General features: G+C 42.2%; 1 pseudogene; it reads left to right on the forward strand.

The window, feature by feature from the left end:
- Window positions 1-10,482: 10,482 nt before the first annotated feature.
- Window positions 10,483-15,071, forward strand: LOC122892385 (annotated as a pseudogene).
- Window positions 15,072-19,869: the final 4,798 nt, after the last annotated feature.

Here is a 19,869-nt window from a genome sequence, read left to right on the forward strand (position 1 = left end):
AACTCTTGATTTTGGCTCAGGTTGTGATCTCATGGCTCCAATGCTCAACCTCTCTCCCTCTGCCCTTCCCTCTGTTTGTGCACACCCTCTCTTTCTCTCAAATAAATCTTTTTTTTTTAAATTAAGTATATTGTACACCACTCACCTACCTTTCTTTCTTTTTTGTACTTCTGCATACAGCAGATGAATTCCAGACCCCCCAAATATATGTGCATATCCGCACACATGCTTTCAAATACACATGCATTTCCCATACTCATACAAATACAACAGCTGAAAATGGAGTCTAGTAGTTGAGGCGGTATCTCCACAGATATCATCGGTGCCCAAAGTACCTGACATGTGTCAGCCTGTGGAGACATCTGGCCTGCGTGTAAGGTGAAGTTTTGAAGCTAGGATATACTCAGCCCCCTCTGGCTGCACATCATTGTGTTCATTTCAGTATCATATTATGGGAGGCCATCTGATTTCCTCATTTCTAAGCCCTCAGGGGAACCTCATAATAGTCCCCTAATACTTACAATCAAATCATTCCAAAAAAGAAAGTATCGGGCCATGACCCCTGTGCCTGGGTCCCCCCAGGGGTCATCACTAGATCTGCTCTTATGTCATTGAGTCACATGTGAGTCAATAACCAGGCAAAATTAGATATTTTCAGTGAATGTCTTTCCCCTGTCAGCAATGCATGGCTCTCAGTTCCCAGCACCCTTCATACACCACCTCACTTTTCCCAGTCTTGTGCAGAGCTCTGTGAGAAGAGAATATTACCCATCTCTGGGAAAGATACAGATGCCCATTTCAAGCCTACTGATGCTATTAATAAGCCAACTAAATACAATGAAAGAAACCCTGATTACTTTCCTCCCCTGCCCCATTTTCCCCATTGCAAACCTTCCTGCACTGATACCCACTGATATAGCACTCCTCCCTTCCTGTAACACTAGGCAAGGATAAAAGGCCCACCTGGACTTGGGACCCCATCGCTCTACTTCCTCAATACAAGTGCCTTTCATGGTTTATCGCACCCTCCTCAAGTAGCTTCTCTCGCTCTCGCTCTCGCTCTCACTCTCGCTCTTGCTCTCTCTGTCCCCCTAAACCTTCCTAGTCACTTGCTTCATTTCCAGAATGATACAAAGTTAGGCTTAGAGAAGACAACTAGAAGGAGGTAGGAGGGAAGGGGTGAAGGAGAAGGGAAGAAGGAAGGAGAAAGAGATGGGAAAGATGGAACTGGCTCTTCTCCAGAAGAAACAAACCCACTTCTGTTTCTTCTGACGGGACACTTTCTCCAGCCATTGACTTAAGCTCTCTCCTTTTCACAGCCAAACATTCTGGGAGAAAGTTCTATGTTTTTCGCTACTTCTTCACCTCCAATTTATTTCTCAGCTGGCTTTAATCTGGTTTCTGTCCCCTCCTCTCCACTGAAACTGATCTAAGTTCACCAGAGAGCATTTAACTGCAAAATCCGATTGACTAAAAGAAAAGATAGTTTCTCCAGATTCTCTGTTTCAGAGGATGACCCCCTTCCTTCTCTTGAGACTCAACTTTCCCCTGGCCTCTGTGGCCCTACCTTTTCCTAGGATACACCATCCCTCTCCATCTCCTTTTCTTTCTTTGTCCACTAAAGGTTAAATGCCAGGACCACTCCCTAAACCACCTTCATTCCTTACTCTACTTACTCCCATAGGGATGTGACATTCAAATCCACAACACCAACCATCAGCCTTGGCTCCCCACTGATGCCTGCCCACACACTGTCATAATAATGTAAGAACAAAAACAATGGTTAACATACTATGAGCCAAAACAACCCTCTGAAGCAGATGCCATTATCAGCCATATTTCACAGATGTGCAAACTTAACTAGCCCAAGGTCACGTGGTTATCAGGAGGCTGTTTTAAAGTCCACACTCACATGATACTCTATATTGGAAACACAAAAGACTCCACCCTAAAATTGCTAGAACTCATACAGAAATTCAGAAAAGTGACAGAAATCAGTTGCATTTCGGGATGCCTGTGTGGCTCAGTCAGTTAAGCATCTGACTTCAGCTCAGGTCATGATCCCAGGGTCCTGGGATACAGTCCTAAATAGGGCTCCCTGCTCAGCAAGGAGTCTATTCTCCCTCTCCCTCTGCCTCTGCCCCCAACTCATGCCCACGTGTGCTCTCTTTCTCTCTCTTGAATAAATAAAATCTTTAAAAAAGAAAAAGAAATCAGTTGCATTTCTATAGACTAACAATAAGGCAGAAGAAAGAGAAATCAAGGAATCAATCCCTTTGGTGCTATTTACAATGGCACCAAAAACCATAAGATGCCTAGGAATAAACCTAACCAAAGAGGCAAAGAATCTGTACTCAGAAAACTATAGAACATTCATGAAAGAAACTGAGAAAGACAGGAATAGAAAAACATTCCATGCTCATGGACTAGAAGAACAAATATTGTTAAAATGTCTATGCTACGCAGAGCAATCTATACATTCAGTGCAATCCCTATCAAAATATCATCAACTTTTTCCACAGAGCTGGAAAAAAACAACCCTAAAATTTGTATGGAACCAGAAAAGACCCCAAAAAGCCAAAGCAATCCTGAAAAAGAAAATCAAAGCTGGAAGCATCACAATCCTGGACTTCAAGCTGTATGACAAAGGTGCAATCATCAAGACAGTATGGTATTGGCACAAAACAGACACACAGATCAATGGATCAGAATAAAGAACCCAGAAATGGACCCTCAGCTCTATGGTCAACTAATCTTTGACAAAGCAGGAAAGAATGTCCAATGGAAAAAAGACAGTCTCTTCAACAAATGGTGTTGGGAAAATTGCACAGCCACATGAAGTAGAATGAAACTGGACCCCTTTCTTACACCATACACAAAAACAGACTCAAAATGGATGAAAGAGCTAAATGTGAGACAGGAATCCATCAAAATCCTATAGAAGAAGGTAGGCAGTAACCTCTATGACCTTTGCTGCAGCAACTTCTTGCAAGACATGTCTGCAAAGGCAAGAAAAACAAAAGAACTACAAAGAAAAACAAATGAACTATTGGGGCTTCATCAGGATAAAAAGCTTTTACACAGCAATGGAAACAGTCGACAAAACCAAAAGACAACCAACAGAATAGGAGAAGATATTTGCAAATGACATATCAGATAAAGGGCTAGTATCCAAAATCTATAATGAACTTATCAAACTCAACATCCAAACAACAACAACAACAAAAAAAAAATCAAGAAATGGGCAGAAGACATGAACAGATATTTCTGCAAAGAAGACATCCAAATGGCCAACAGACACATGAGAAAATATTAAACATCACTCAGCATCAGGGAAATGCAAATCAAAACCACAATGAGATACCACCTCACACTAGTCAGAATGGCTAAAATTAACAAATCAGGAAACAACAGATGTTGGCAAGGATGCAGAGGAAAGAGAAACCTCTTACACTGTTGGTGGGAATGCAAGCTGGTACAGCCACTCTGGAAAACAGTATGGAGGTCCTCAAAAAGTTGAAAATAGAGCTATATGATCCAGCAGTTGTATTACTAGGTATTTACCTAAAAAATACAAATATATTGGCTTTTGTTTCCTTTGCCTTTGGAGACATATCTTGAAAGAAGTTGCTGTGGCTGATATCGAAGAGATTACTGCCTATGTTCTCCTCTAGGATTCTGATGGATTCCTGTCTCACGTTGAGGTCTTTTATCCATTTTGAGTTTATCTTTGTGTACGGTGTAAGAGAATGGTTGAGTTTCATTCTTCTACATATAGCTGTCTAGTTTTCCCAGCAACATTTATTGAAAAGACTGTCTTTTTTCCACTGTATATTTTTTCCCGTTTTGTTAAAGATTATTTGCCCATAGAGTTGAGGGTCCATATCTGGGCTCTCTACTCTGTTCCACTGGTCTATGTGTCTGTTTTTATGCCAGTACCATCCTGTCTTGGTGATCACAGCTTTGTAGTAAAGCTTGAAATCAGGTAGCGTGATGCCCCCTGTTTTATTTTTGCTTTTCAACATTTCCTTAGCGATTCAGGGTCTCTTCTGATTCCATACAAATTTTTGGATTATTTGCTCCAGCTCTTTGAAGAATACCGGTGGAATTTTGATCGGAATGGCATTAAAAGTATAGATTGCTCTAGGCAGTAGAGACATTTTAACAAAGTTTATTCTTCCGATCCAAGAGCATGGAATGGTCTTCCATCTTTTTGTGTCTTCTTCAATTTCTTTCATGAGTGTTCTGTAGTTCCTGGAATACAGATCCTTTACCTCTTTGGTTAGGTTTATTCCCAGGTATCTTATGGTTCTTGGTGCTACAGTAAATGGAATTGATTCTCTAATTTCCCTTTCTGTATTTTCATTGTTAGTGTATAAGAAAGCCACTGATTTCTGTACATTGACTTTGTATCCTGCCATGTTGCTGAATTGCTCTATGAGTTCTAGTAGTTTTGGGGTGGAGTCTTTGGGGTTTTCCATATAAAGAATCATGTCATCTGTGAAGAGAGAGAGTTTGACATCTTCATTGCCAATTTGGATACCTTTTATTTCTCTTTGTTCTCTGATTGCTGTTGCTAGGACTTCTAATAATGTTGAACAAGAGTGGTGAGAGTGGGCATCCTTGTCGTGTTCCTGATCTCAACGGGAAGGCTGCAAGCTTTTACCCATTGAGGATGATACTTGCTGTGGGTCTTTCATAGATAGATTTGATGAAGTTCAGAAATGTTCCCTCTATCCCTATACTTTGAAGCGTTTTAATCAGGAACGGATGCTGGATTTTGTCAAATGCTTTTTCTGCATCAATTGAGAGGACCATGTGGTTCTTCTCTCTTCTCATATTAATTTGTCAAAATCAAAAGCTTCTGCACAGCAAAGGAAACAGTCAACAAAACAAAGAGGCAACCCACGGAATGGGAGAAAATATTTGCAAATGACAGTACAGACAAAAGGTTGATATCCAGGATCTATAAAAAACTCCTCAAACTCAACACACACAAAACAGACAATCATATTAAAAAATGGGCAGAAGATATGAACAGACACTCTCCAATGAAGACATACAAATGGCTATCAGACACATGAAAAAATGTTTATCATCACTAGCCCTCAGGGAGATTCAAATTAAAACCACAGTAAGATATCACCTTACACCAGTTAGAATGGCCAAAATTAGCAAGACAGGAAACAACGTGTGTTGGAGGGGATGTGGAGAAAGGGGAACTCTCTTATACTGTTGGTGGGAAAGCAAGTTGGTGCAGCCTCTTTGGAGAACAGTGTGGAGATTCCTCAAGAAATTAAAAATAGAACTTCCCTATGACCCTGCAATTGCACTACTGGGTATTTACCCCAAAGATACAGATGTAGTGAAAAGAAGGGCCATCTGTACCCCAATGTTTATAGCAGCAATGGCCACGGTCGCTAAACCGTGGAAAGAACCAAGATGCCCTTCAATGGACGAATGGATAAGGAAGATGTGGTCCATATACACTATGGAGTATTATGCCTCCATCAGAAAGGACGAATACCCAACTTTTGTAGCAACATGGACGGGACTGGAAGAGATTATGCTGAGTGAAATCAGTCAAGCAGAGAGAGTCAATTATCATATGGTTTCACTTATTTGTGGAGCATAACAAATAGCATGGAGGACATGGGGAGTTAGAGAGGAGAAGGGAGTTGGGGGAAATTGGAAGGGGAGGTGAACCATGAGAGACTATGAACTCTGAAAAACAATCTGAGGTTTTGAAGGGGCGGGGGGTGGCAGGTTGGGGTACCAGGTGGTGGGTGTTATAGAGGGCACGGATTGCATGGAGCTCTGGGTGTGGTGCAAAAATAATGAATACTGTTATGCTGAAAATAAATAAAAAATAAATTTAAAAAATACAAATATAGTGAACTGAAAGGGCACCTGCACCCCAATGTTTATAGCAGTAATGTTCACAATAGCCAAGCTATAGAAAGAGCCCAAATGTCCACCAACAGATGAATGGATAAAGAAGATGTGGGATGGATAGATAGATGCACAGACAGACAGACAGACACACACACGCACACACAAGTACAACGGAATACTACTCAGTCATCAAAAAAATGAAATCTTGTGATGAATCACAGACCTATACCTCTGAAACTAATAATACATTATATGTTAATTTAATTTAAATTTAAAAATAAATAGATAAATTTTATGGGGGGAACTATAATGACATAAAACCACCTAAATTAATCATACCAAAAAAAGGCTGAGCACAAGATAGATACAAAAAATACATGCTGGTGGCGCCTGGGTGGCTCAGTGGGTTAAAGCCTCTGCCTTCGGCTCAGGTCATGATCTCAGGGTCCTGGGATCGAGCCCTACATCGGGCTCTCTGCTCATGGGGAGTCTGCTTCCTCCTCTCTCTCTCTCTGCCTCTCTGCCTACTTGTGATCTCTGTCTGTGTCAAATAAATAAATAAAATCTTTTTTAAAAAATGCTGATTCCTTACATATAAAATGCAAAAATTGATAACACAATACACAACAATAAAAAAATACTCTTTTAGAAGTCAAAATTGTGATTTTCCTTAGTGACAGTGTGAGTAGCGATTGGTAATAGGCACAAGGGAAATTTCTTGAGTGTTAGTAATATTTTGTTTTTTTTTATTTTGCTAGTTACATTAGTGTGTTCATTTTCTGAAAATCCATTGAGCTGTTTCTTTTTTGTTTGTTTGTTTGTTTGTTTAAAGATTTCAGTTATTTGCTTGACAGAGAAAGACACAGCAAGAGAGAGAACACAAGCAGGGGCGTAGGAAAGGGAGAAACAGCTCCTCACCGACCAGGGAATCCAATGTGGGGCTCGATCCCAGGACCCTGGAATCATGACTTGAGCCAAAGGCAGACGCTTAACAACTAAGCTACCCAGGCACCATTGAGCTGTATCTTATTATGTGTTTGTATTTCTATATGCATTTAAAATTTTTAAAACAACACACAGTAAGTGACTGAGGCAGGATTCAAACTCAGTCAGTCACACTTAAGAGAATGAATCCTAAATCTTCATTCTATAATCAGAGTTACACTATTCTCTAGTACAGCTGAAGAAAAAGATCTAACTATATCCCTAGGTTAGTCAGAGTTCTGTGAAAAACAGAACACTAGGATGTGTATAGAGAAAGAGAGAAAGGAGAGAGCAATTTTTTTAAAGAAACTGGCTTGTGCGATTGAAGTTGGGGTTGCCCAGTCCAAACGCCACAGAAAAGACCAGCAAGCTGGAGACTGAGGGAGGAACTGATGTTTTAGAAGGCAGTCTGGAGGCAGAATTCCCTCTCGATCAGAGGACCTTGACTTTTTTTCTCCTAAAGCCTTCAACTGACTGGATGAGGTCTACCCACATTATATAGTGTAATCTGCTTTACTCAAAGCCTATTTATTTGTTTGTTTTTAAGTAGGCTCCATGCCCAGTGTGGGGCTTGAACTCACAACCCCAATACCAAGATCTGAGCTGAGACCAAGAGTTACATGCTCAACTGACTGAGCCACCCTGGCACCCGAAGCCTATTGATTTAAATGCTAATCTCATCTTAAAAATGCCTTTACAGAAACATTTAGACTGGTCTTTGAGCAAATATCTGGGTACTGTGGTCTGGCTAAGTTGATACCTAAAACTAACCGTAAGAAACCCTAACAATTCATTTTTTTAAGATTTTATTTATTTATTTACTTATTATTTCTTTAGTTTATAGAGAGAGAGACAGAGAGAGCAGAGGGAGAGGAAGAGGCAAACTCCCCACTGAGCAGGGAGCCCGACGCCGGGCTTGATCCCAGGACCCTGGGATCATGACCTGAGCTGAAAGCAGACACTTAATGGACTAAGCCACCCAGGATCCCCAACAATCCCTAACAGAAAATCGATTCTTTTTTTTTTTTTTTAAGATTTTATTTACTTATTAGAAAGAAGGAGAGAGCACAAGCAGGGGAGCAGCAGAGGGAGAAAGAGAAACAGGCTCCCCACTAAGCAAGAAGCCTGATGCACGACTCCATCCCAGGACCCTGGGATCATGACCTGAGCCAAAGGCAGAAGCTTAACCAACTGAGCAACCCAGGCACCCCAGAAAATCGATGCTTATACTCTAAGTTCTTCAGGTTTCGTATTGATTCTCCAACTTGGTCAGTAATTAGAAAACATAGAGTGAACATCCCAGGAACCAAATGGAAACAAAATCCTTTCCAACATGATCCCTGTGGTGTTCATAATTATCCAGTAACGGGATCCCAGAAAGCAATCCTAGCAGCAAGCTACATTTTGCCAGGCCTCTTCATTTATGCCATAACAAAAGCCATCCCAGTAGAGATAGTACCAGTGACATGCATTACAATGACCTAAAATATCTTCAATCCTGAAATCACTTTTCAGAGAAATTGGGCCAAAGTCCAAACAACTTCTTGATCTCTCCCCTGAGTCTGAGAATCTGCTTTCCACAGTCCCTCCGGCATCTGAGAGGTCTGGGACAAATGCAGACCAAAGAGACCATGGAACTAGGTATTCTAAGATGTGCTTAAGAGAGAGGACGACAGACTGATAAACAATTTCAGAGGGCCTGAATGGCAGCATTTAGAGAGACCCTTGTCTCCCACAGTTGGAAGGCTGATAGAGCAGCCCAGTTCTCTGCTAGGAACATCTATTCACACCAAAGACAAGGCCCTGACAGGGAAAGAAGGGATGCAGATTCTCGGGAGGGGCTATTTGAAGAGATAAACCCAGGTACACTTGAAACCTCTCTGGGCCTACCAAGTGTCCCTGTTCCCTTGCTGGAAGATAAGCCCTCACATCCACTCTACCTTGCTGAAAAATGAGTCGGGGGTTTTATAAACAATGTTTGCCCTCCTAGAGATTTGCCCCACCTCCACTCCTGGCCACCAGACTGATCGTGGGGGAAAAACCTGAGCATGGACCAACTCAGAAAGTGCCAGGCCTACTGAGGAAAGAAAGGGATTATATATTAGACCTGGCCAACATGCATAAGCCCAAACTGGGGGAGGGGAGAATGTCTGGGGAGGATTAAAAGGGTGATGAATCAAGGAGGGTGATATAGAAGCTGGGTAAGAGTTTGTTGATGAAGAGGAGTCCTCTCTCCAGTGTCACAGGATGGCCCCAGGAGATGTTTTCAATATGCCATAGAGAGGCTCTTGAAAGACTGAAAAAAGCAATAAGCCAAACAACAATTCAGAGATGCCAGAACTGCCACTGCAAACTGGAGGGAAGGTCTGACCCCCTCAGAGCAGTGGGCATGCTAGAATGGGCCTACCAGATGAGACAGGAAAACCCATCAGCAGACTGTATTTCTTGAGAAGGCCTGGAGGACTCTCCCGTTAACAGGGAGATAAGAAAGTATTGGTGAGGGCCACATGGGAGGCTCAGTCAGTTAAGCGTCTGTCTTCAGCTCAGGTCATGATCCTGGGGTGCTGGGATCAAGTCCTGTCTCAGGATCCTTGATCAGCAGGTGCCTGCTTCTCCCTTTCCCTCTGTAGCTCCCCCTGCTTACGCTCGCTCATTCTCTCTCTCTAACAAATAAGTAAATAAAAATATTTAAAAACAAAACCTTTAAAAAAAAGAAATACTGGTGAGGTTGGCAATAGTACCTCAAGAAGCTTATAGTAGCGGTCTCCTACAGGACTTGCTGTAATAGAAAAAAACTGGATAATAAAATTCCAGAATAGCAAAGACCAGAAAAAGCACTCAACCATAAGAAACAAGATGGGTACAATTACCATAAAGGGCAACAAGGGTAGAATGGTGGCCAGGGACCCTAACCTGCAAGGATCTAGATAGATGGCTCATCAAAGATAGTAATCTTGGGAGCAAATCAGGACATCCAACTAGGGTACTGCTTAATATATACAATGAAAAGAGATCAAGAATTGATGGGCCAAAAAATGAGGTCAGAGATACTCACAAGCCTAAGACCAAAGCAATCACATAGGGTCCAATGCTCATAAGGGCCTCTAGCTTGAAGTTTACTGCTCTGCACCTGCCATCTTGAAATTCTTAAAAAGTTTATCTTTGAATCTGTTTGTAGGGGAAATCCTATTAAATTAATAAGGATGAGCAGGGACTTAGAGCCTTGGCTCACAGGCAGTGCCACCTCCCAGCACCTTCCCACCTCCTCCACCTCCTTACACCCTTCTTTCTGCCCCACCTCTCCCTCCCTGCCCTGCCCAGTGATGGCAGCAGCCCTCTGCCCACAGCAAGGGCCTGAGTGCAGACACAAGGAAAGGTGGGGCTGGGCAAGGTGGTGGCTGTTCTTACCTCTGGCTGGAAATGCATAGCACATTTGGCAAGCACTATGGGAAGAGCAAGCCTCTCACCTACCCCCAGTGAAGGTAGCTAGACTCCCAGCACAGAGGCTGAAATAAGCTTAGGGTGTCCTTCCACTGTGGACCAGAATGGGTGATCTATGGGAAGAGGACATTCTTAGCTCAACTTCCTGAGCCCAGAGGCAGCATGTCAGGTGCTGGTGTATCTTTCTGCCTTGCACATCCTCCCTTCCAACCTTCCTGGATCTGGCTTGTGTTTGTGTCTTCTGACTAGCTTGAGGCACCTTCTGGGGATGAAGCACAAAAATACAAACTAATATAATTTGGATGATACTTGCACTTAAAATTGGCACTGTACAAAATGAAAATAAGTGGGAGTCTTCTGGTAGGTGGCATGGGAGGAAAAAGAGGCTTGAGGGGCAGGGCTGGGCAGATCCCCTTCTCTCCCAGCGTGAGCAGTGTTCTGAGCTCCAGTTAGGCGGAGGCTGCCCAGAGAGGTGGAGCTAGTGGCCAGGCCAGGAACGTGAAGCAGTGTCTCTCGTCTTCTTGACCAGCGTGGTTCCTTTTGTGCTGGAACCACCACCTGCGGATGATTCCCCGGAGTGACTGGAAAAGCTTGATTCTTTCTCAGACTACAAAACCCTCTCTTTATCCAATATCCAACAGCACACAGTAAGAAAAAGGGGTCGATTGACCTCAACACATTTAGAAACACTACCGACTTTTTCAGCCTTGAAAAGGCAGTTTAAATTATATCTGACATCAAGTATTGAACACTCTTCCCAAAATTTCAAAGTCGTGGTGGTAGATGGTAAAGATCAAAGTGAGTATACCAGCAAATTGCAAGACTCCTTCAGTGGACATGTGGTTGGTGAGCCTGACTCTACAGTTCTTGCCCACATAGGAGATGATGATATTACAATAAGAATCAACACCGATGGGGCAGAATATAATGTAGAGCCACTTTGGAGACTAATGATACTAAAGACAAAGGAAAATTAGTTCATAAATCTGAAAATATCAAGAATGTTTCATATCTACAGTCACCAAAAGTGTGTGGTTATATAAAGGCAGATAATGAAGAGCTTCTTCCAGAAGGTCTGGTAGACAGAGAGCTACCTGATGGGCTCCATCCCAGGGCTCTGAGATCATGACCTGAGCCGAAGTCAGATGCTTAACCAACTGCACCACCCGGACACTCCAAAGATTTTATCTTTAAAGTAATCTCCAGGGGTGTCTGGGTGGCTCAGTAGGTTAAAGCCTCTGCCTTTGGTTTGGGTCATGATCCCGGGGTCCTGGGATTGAGACCCTCATGGGCCCTCTGCTTGGCGGGGAGCCTGCTTCCTCGTCTCTCTCTGCCTGCCTCTCTGCCTACTTGTAATCTCTGTCTGTCAAATAAATGGATAAAATCTTTTTAAAAAATAAATAAATAAAGTAATCTCCACATCCAATGTCAGGCTTGAACTCACAACCCTGAGATCAAGAGTCACTCGCTCTCCTGATTCTGCCAGCCCAGCGCCCCAGGACAGATCACTTTAGGGTTATTTAAAAACCTAACCATCTTGGAGAAATACTCTACTGTCCTCATTTTTGAAAACTTGGAAAAATATAACTAACATTTTAGTATATAAATAAATCCTCAATTGGATATTTGATAAGAAAAAGGACCTATTACCATAAACTAATTTTTAATGTCTGATTATCTGGATAGTTTTACCATTGCTTTGTTTAAATTATCAATGTCTAGAAGAAAATGACAGTTCCATAGCCGAACAATAAATTAGATGATTGTTTTACTTTTTTTAAAAAATGAAGATAAATGGTAAAATTCATGCTAATAATTTAAATTTTTATTTTTCCTTTACTTAGAACTACATTAAATAGCAAATAAAAAATACCATGGCAAGTTGTAAGAAAAATGGTTGAAGAAAGAAAAAAGTTTTATATGTTAGTATCTTTAACAACACTTTTTCCCTGTTCTTTTGAAAATGGGCTCCCCCCATCTTCATTTTGCTCTGGACCCAAAAAACTGTGTAACTAGTCCTGCTCACTCCCTGTCTCCTGAGAGCATTGTCCCCCATAAATCACCTTAACAGTGTCCCTATCCCTCTCCCACACAGCTTCTATAGAATCTGACATAGGATACATGCCTGTTTATCCAGGAAAGAAGAAACTAGAATTCAGGCACTGTGTCCCATCAGCAAGAGCAGACCTGAGCTCTCCTTGACTGCCACACCTTTTCTTTCTCCCAAATTCACCCTGAGTTCCTCTCTAAAACCAGTTGGCAGGGTTTTCTCTGGGGTTCTCCCAGCACCTTTGTCCACTCACTCCACAGGCAGGGGCTGAGCACGTAATAGTAACAGCTATCAGAGAAGTGCTTACCATGCCTTACGGCCAACCCACAGGCTAACCCTAAGCAGTAGGTAATAGGATCCTCATGTTACAAAGAGGACACAACCTTACTGCCCAAGGTCACTCATCAAACAAGTGATAGACTCAGGATTAGAATACAGGGCATTTCAGTTTCATTACCAGGTTACCTGTCCTCTGTCTGCCCTAAGCTAGAGAGGTATGCAAGACACAGTCCTTAGAGGAGCACACTTGTTAGTGAAATATAGGCTCATTTATACATACTCCAGGTGAAATGATATATTCAAACAATTTGCATCTAATAAGAAACTCCCAAAATAAAAAGGGGCTCAAAGTCAATCTAAATATGTCTCTCTCCACCATGCTTAACAGTCAAGCAGGGTCAGGCCAGCGTCCTGGAATCAGACAGCTCTAGTGATGGGGCACTCACTCCCCAACTAGAAATTTCCACATTTTCTCCAGCAATCACTATTGAAAACAACATACTTACCATCGGTTACTTCTTAACCCCTCTCTTTGGTCTAGTTCTACTCTCGAGAACAGGAACTAGACAAGACAAACAACAGCCCCACCCACCAGCAGCCCCTGAGGCAGAGGTGAACACTTCTGGTCTTCCTATGATTTCTCTAGGACATGATTTCCCACACCCCCTCACATCTTGGTTGCCTTGTCTGCTCATTCCAGTTCCACAAAGTCAGATGTATTACTCAGGACTCTCTTCACTCCAAGTGTCAAAAAAAAAAAACTTGATTTAAGAAAAGAAAAAAACGGAGGAACTGGGTTTATCTGTTTAAGTAACTGGAAGGGGAGCCTGATAAGATGGAGGAGCTGGAATGATATTGTAAGGTCTCTTGCCTGATTGCCTCCACTCTGAGCTGAGCTCTCTAGGCAGAAGCAAGATTACAGGCCCAGAGTTTAGCATGTCTGAGGCAAAAGGCGGCCAATAAAGGCACAGAAACTCAGCCTCATTGGCCAGTTTTGGATTATACTGCCATCCTGGAACCAATCACTGCAGAAAGAGGAATGGAAGGCACTAACTGCTAAGCCTGGCTACAGACTTACCTGGACCTGGAACAGGGACTAAGAGTGGGAGGTTAGTTTCCCAAAGGAAAATAAGTCAAGTTATTTTTATAAGAAGTGAGAATGAATATTCAGCAGGCACAACCCACAGCCTTCCAAATACCCACAGCCAAAAGCATGAAAACACATGGTCTGACAAACCCCTGACAGCAAGATTCTAATTCTTTCTGTCCCACCCAAGGGAAGGGGATAGTTTCTGGGGCTCCAATGGGAACTGGGTATAACTTGAACCCATGTCCAATTTTTTTTCTTTTTCCCTCTTCTCACTTCTTCCTTATCCAACCCACTAACACAGACCCGGACTTCTTCCTATTGAATCTAGAGGCAAAGAGAAAGAAACATAACAAGGGAACCTGGATTCATTTGACCTCCTAGAACCTTGGAAGACTGCCAGTCCCAGAAACACTCCTTCCAAGGGAAAGGAAATCTAGGACTGATGAGATTATCTTGAGGCATTCAGGGGAACTGATGGAGAAATTGCTCCTTCCTAGTGATCAGGTTACACAACTCAGTCTTTCAGGTTAGCCTCACTGTACGTAACACCCACGCTTCTGTACAGGTTATTGTTTAAAGATCAAATTATAGTTAATTTTTTAAAAGATTTTATTTATTTATTTGAGAGAGAAGGTGAGAGAGCATGACCAGGGGTAGGGGCAGAGGGAGAAGGAGACTCCCCACTGAGCAAGGAGCCCACCGTGGGGCTCCATCCCAGGACCCTGGGATCATGACCTGAGCCAAAGGCAGATGCTCAACGACTGAGCTACCCAGGTGCCCCTCAAATTATAGTTTAAATGTACTGTGAAAATAATACAGTAAAAACTAACTACTATTCATTAGGTATCCTCTATTTGCAGGAATATTTCAACACTTTATCAAGTAGGTATTATAATCCTCATTTCACAGTTAAGAAAACTAAGTCTCAGAACCTGCTCAAGTTTCCAAGGGCAGTAAGTGACAGAGTAAAGATATGAATCCAAGTCTGCTCTCAAATCCCCCTGCCTGCCTCCAAAGCCTCCACTGGGTTTTCTATCGCACATTCTAAAGAAAAGGAATTCCATGGCAGTGATTTTTATAACATTCTTAATAATGCCTCAGAATATCAATCTTGTGCATATAGGTTTATATCTAAACTTGTTTATAGTATAGTGTACCTATAGTTATTCTGATGTTTAATGGGAATAACCAGTATTGAATACTTTTTGATATTGAGGTTTTTGATAGTGAGGTTACAGCCATACGTGATTTTGTTCACCCCCTCAAATGTGCTCTGTACTCCAAGATGCTTTCCATATGCAGGGTAGCACAGTGGTCAAGAGCATCGACTAGGGCCCAGGTTCAACTAAGTGAATGACTTTGAAAAAGTGGCTTATCCCTGTGGGCCCAATGGTCCCTTTCGTAAAATTAATCAAACAATAGGACCCACATCATAGGATTTTTATAAAGATCAAGCGAGGTCATCTAAGTTAAATTCTCAGCACCATACCTGGTACCTACTAAGTATTCAATAAATGCTCCCACACTGGAAGCAATATGAGGGCAGGGAATATGCATACTTTTCTTCATCACTTCAGCCCTAGAACCAAGTCCAGTGCCTTGCACACTGTAGGCACAAAATAAAAATTTGTTGAACAAATAATTTATTTAAGCAAGCACATTTAAACATTAACTAATCTAAGACCTAGAGACAGAAAATAAACACCACTCATTTAATGTAAAATAATTTTAGGTGGTATTAAGTGCAGAAAGAAAAACAAAGCAGAGAAGGATAGTGAGTGACAGAAAAAAAAGGGGAGGAAAGATGTGTTATAGAGAGCCAAGAACTAAACCAAGTTAGACCTTTTTTTTTTTAAATTTTATTTATTTAGTTGACAGACAGAGATCACAAGTAGGCAGAGAGGCAGGCAGAGAGGAGGAAGCAGGCTCCCTGCCGAGCACAGAGCCCCATGCAGGGCTTGATCCCAGGACCTTGGGATCATGACCTGAGCCGAAGGCAGAAGCTTGAACCCACTGAGCCACCCAGGCACCCTTTTTTCTTTTTTTCTTTTTTTAACCAAGTTAGACCTAATAGGGAGTGTTATGGACTGAATATTTGTGTGTTCCCTCCCCTCAAATACATACAGTAAAGCCCTAACCCTCGGTGTGGCTGTATTTGGAGATGGGGCCACTAAGGAAGAAATTAAGGTTGCATGAAGTCATAAAGGTGGGGCTCTGATCCAATAGGCCTATGTCCTTGGGAGAGGAGACATCAGGGAGCTTACTCTTCCCACCTGACTGTGTACATGCACATAGGAAAGGCCATGTGAGCACACCAAGAGATGGAGGCCACCGAGGAGCCAAGAGAAGAGGCCTCCCAATTAACCTATCTTGCTAACACCTTGACCTTGGACTTCCCAGTCTCCAGAACTGTGAGAAATACATTTCTGTTGTTTAAGCCACTCAACCTGCGAGGGCATTTTGCACACCAGCTAAGACAGCGCAAGTTCTAAGAAAAGGAAACATCAAGTACAAAGGCCTTAAGGACAGGAACAGCAGAAGGCCAGTAAATGAACAAGAGAGAAAGAGGAAAGACAGAGAGTCAGAGAGTCACGTCAGTCTTACCCGACAGGCTCTAATAGTACTGAGCCAAAAGAAAGCCCCATCCCAAACAAAATTGTTATCATAGCACTGTGGTAATTAAAATGAACTGACTTTTTTTCAAACTCATGTGGAGTATAAATAAAGGTCTTTTAGAAAACTAAGATACTTGTATAGTTTTTTAAACAGAATATATGGATAAATCATATTCTTGCCCTGCAAATTTAGTTCCCATACAAATCAGACTGCTAAGCCCATGCCCCCCCCCTTTTGAAATTCTGTGCTTACTACTGGAAATAGAACCCTTTTCCTCTCCCTCAGGTAATGACAAGTGTGTTCCAGCTATAAGCCACCAAAGCTATGCCCCTCAACCCCCAGATGAGATCTGTGTAAACAGTGCTAGGGAAAGCCTCCAATTTCTCTGCACTATCAGATCTGGCCAACTCTGTTATTGCTCTTGCCAGGGTGGATCAGCAGACCTGGTTAATGTTGAAATCACTGCAGGTAATTAAACGGGCAAAACTGGGCTTGGCCTCAGAGAAGGAAAGAGGGAGGGGGCTGTGTAGATTTTCCTTTCTTCAGTGTCAGCACTACCAAATTGGCGTTAGTATCTACTTTCCTCCTGATGCCATTCATTTAGTCTTGGAAGAAAAAAAAAAAAAAAAACAACCATGAAAGGGAGTCGGGCGGATTGGGAAGTTAAACTCAGAAGTGGATGTTAGAGTCTATAGCTATAGGCATAAAAGTCTGCCTTTTATCTGATGTAATGGTTTGCAACAGGCAGCCATTTTGCCCACCCAATCTCTACCCCTTGGCCCATCCGGCAATACGTAAAAACATTTTTGGATATCACAACTTGGGGTCAGAGGGAGTGCTACCACCAACTTGCGGGTAGAGGCCAGGGACGTTACTAAACATCTTGCAAAGACAGGGTAGCCTTCCACAACAAAGCATTATCCAGCCCCAAATTTAAGAAAAAACACAAGGAAAAATAAACCAAAATATTTAATTGCCTTTCATGTGTCATATGGTCTCATTTCCATGCACATACACAGATGTCATTTAATCTTCACATCAAGTCCACAAAGTGCTGCCCACTTCCCAGGTGAGAAGTGGGGACTTCACTCAGCTAGTTCCTGACACAGGAAGAATTTGAACTTGGCTCTGGGTGAGTCTCACTAGACTGTGAGTTCCATGAGGACAGGTACCTTGCCAACCTTGTTCAGCTCTACGTACCCCGTGTCTCACAGATTTTGGTAACCAAGGGAAGTACAATGACTTCTTCGCATTAATATTGGGTAATAACATGAATATCTCAATCAATGGCCCTAAAGTACATGCTCATTTCTTCCCACCACTCCTTGAGAATAATAAAGATCCTCATGTCAGGTCAGCATGTTGCATGTCGGAAACAGAAATCTCCCTAGGCCAATACAGCAAAAACGGATGTTTATGGTAAGAATACAGAGGTATAATGGAAACAAAGCACAGCCAGGACTTATGGACTTGGAAATCAGAGTGCCCCGTGCTCTCTGTCATCTTTACACCGTGGTTTTCTTTTCCAACAGATGACTTGTTTTGTTTAACCATCTTGCCTATGACCAGCGTATCAGCCTCTGCAACATTTTGACTCTGGAAGTCTCCACGGCCTCTCCCCTTGGCTCTCCATAGTTAACTATCTTAATCTGTCCATATCCTGGTTACTATACATTCTCCAAGGAGGGATGAGATTGGTATAGCCTGGGCTAACCTTCAAGATGACTCTGGCCAGACAGTTGCAACTTCATGAGACACCTGCATGAGAACGGGCTAAATGAGCCCCATCAAGCCAGAGGACCATAAGCCATATTGCTTGTTTTTAGCAATATTTCTTACTATAAATCACAATATTATAATTATCATGTTTGACCAGCAGGCAAAAGCTAGAAGGGCCTCAAAGACCATGTTAGTGGAAATCTAAAGGGTCTTGATGATGACTTAAAGGAAAATGCTACTGGAAGTTGGAAGGAAGGGGACCCCTGTGGGCAGTGGAAGATTTGGTGCACTGTTGTCTGTTGTAATGTGGAAAAGGAAATATTCCATAATATGATGACCTGGCCAACCTATGTATAGTAAAATGCAAAGGAGAAAGAGCAGCTAACAAAAGAAACTTTTTGGTATTAGAGCAAATTTTAGAAAGTATATAGAAGTGTCAGGGTTTTCTGGGTTTGAAAATAAAATGACTTCTCATGCCCAGCCTCTCCAGAGGGCAAACTCTTCTCAAATTAAAGTGATCTTCAGCAAAGGGGTCCTGCTCACTACTTAATTAACCCTTTCAAACAGCCAAAATGCCCCTGAAGAATTTCAGACTGCACTTGTCTGTCTTAATTAAACAACAGGATGTGCCTAAAAAAGCATCCAAAGTAGAAAGTACATACATGAGCTGAAGAGATTTGTGGTCATGGCTTTTTCCCCAATGGAAGGAACTCGAGGAAGAATCATGTAAAAACTCAACATTTTTTAGAATCAGTTTGAACTAAAAGAGAAGGAAATAGTGCACAGTGCGGAAAAAGAGAGGCTTTGGATTCCAGAACTTCTCTGAGCAGGAAGCAGGCTCAGAAACCTCAGAAACCACTCAGGGCAAACACAGTTTACATTTCATGGAAAAGGACAGCTAAATTCAGAAGGTAGAACCAAGAGCTCGGAAGACAGAGCTGTAGAGAATCACCGAATAGAATTGGATCCTAAGAAAAAAATTCTATTGCCATTTCCTGATGCCTATCCCACCACTGTATGTTGGGTGTGGAAAACAAATAACCTGTCTTTTTATTTTGTTTATATTCTATATCTATCTATATCTATATCTAAATATAGATAGATATTTTTTTAAGGATGGGGAGGGGAAGGAACTGAGGGAGAGGGAGAGAGAGAATCTTAAGCAGGCACCACACCCAGTGTGGAACCGGCTAGATGCTGGACTGGATCTCACAACCCTGAGATCATGACCTAAGCCAAAATCAAGAGTCAGATGCTTTACCAACTGAGCCACCGGGGCATCCCAATAATCTGTCTTTTTGTTCACAGATACTCAGATCAAAAAGAATCATTCCTGAAGAGCTATTACTAAAGATCCAGACTCAAGGCCCCTCATCCATAACTAGAAGTAATACAGAAGACAAGGACCTGGACTTCATGCCTGTCCTAGATGGCACAAGATGTTTGGGAGAGTCTTTGGATAGGACAACTGAATTTTGAGTGAAGAAAGAACATAATTTGTGGTCAGAGGCAGACCATGGTAGTTTTAAAATCTGACCTCCCAATTTTTTGACATTCCTACCATGTAAAAGTGGGCTCTGTCTCCTTCCCTTCCATCTTGGCTCTGTAACTGCTTGATCAATAGAAAACAGCGTAAGTGGTACTTTGTCAGTTTCTGGCCCAGGCCTTAAGAAATGAGCAGATTCTAATTCTTTTCTTGGAATTCTCACTTTTGGATCCCACCCATCATGCTGTGAGGAAAGCCCAGGACACAGGGAGAGACCAAGGGATTGTGTTCTAGAAAGCGCCACTATGG

The sequence above is a fragment of the Neovison vison genome, chromosome 1 (assembly GCF_020171115.1).
Source record: "Neovison vison isolate M4711 chromosome 1, ASM_NN_V1, whole genome shotgun sequence".
Classification (NCBI taxonomy): domain Eukaryota; kingdom Metazoa; phylum Chordata; class Mammalia; order Carnivora; family Mustelidae; genus Neogale; species Neogale vison.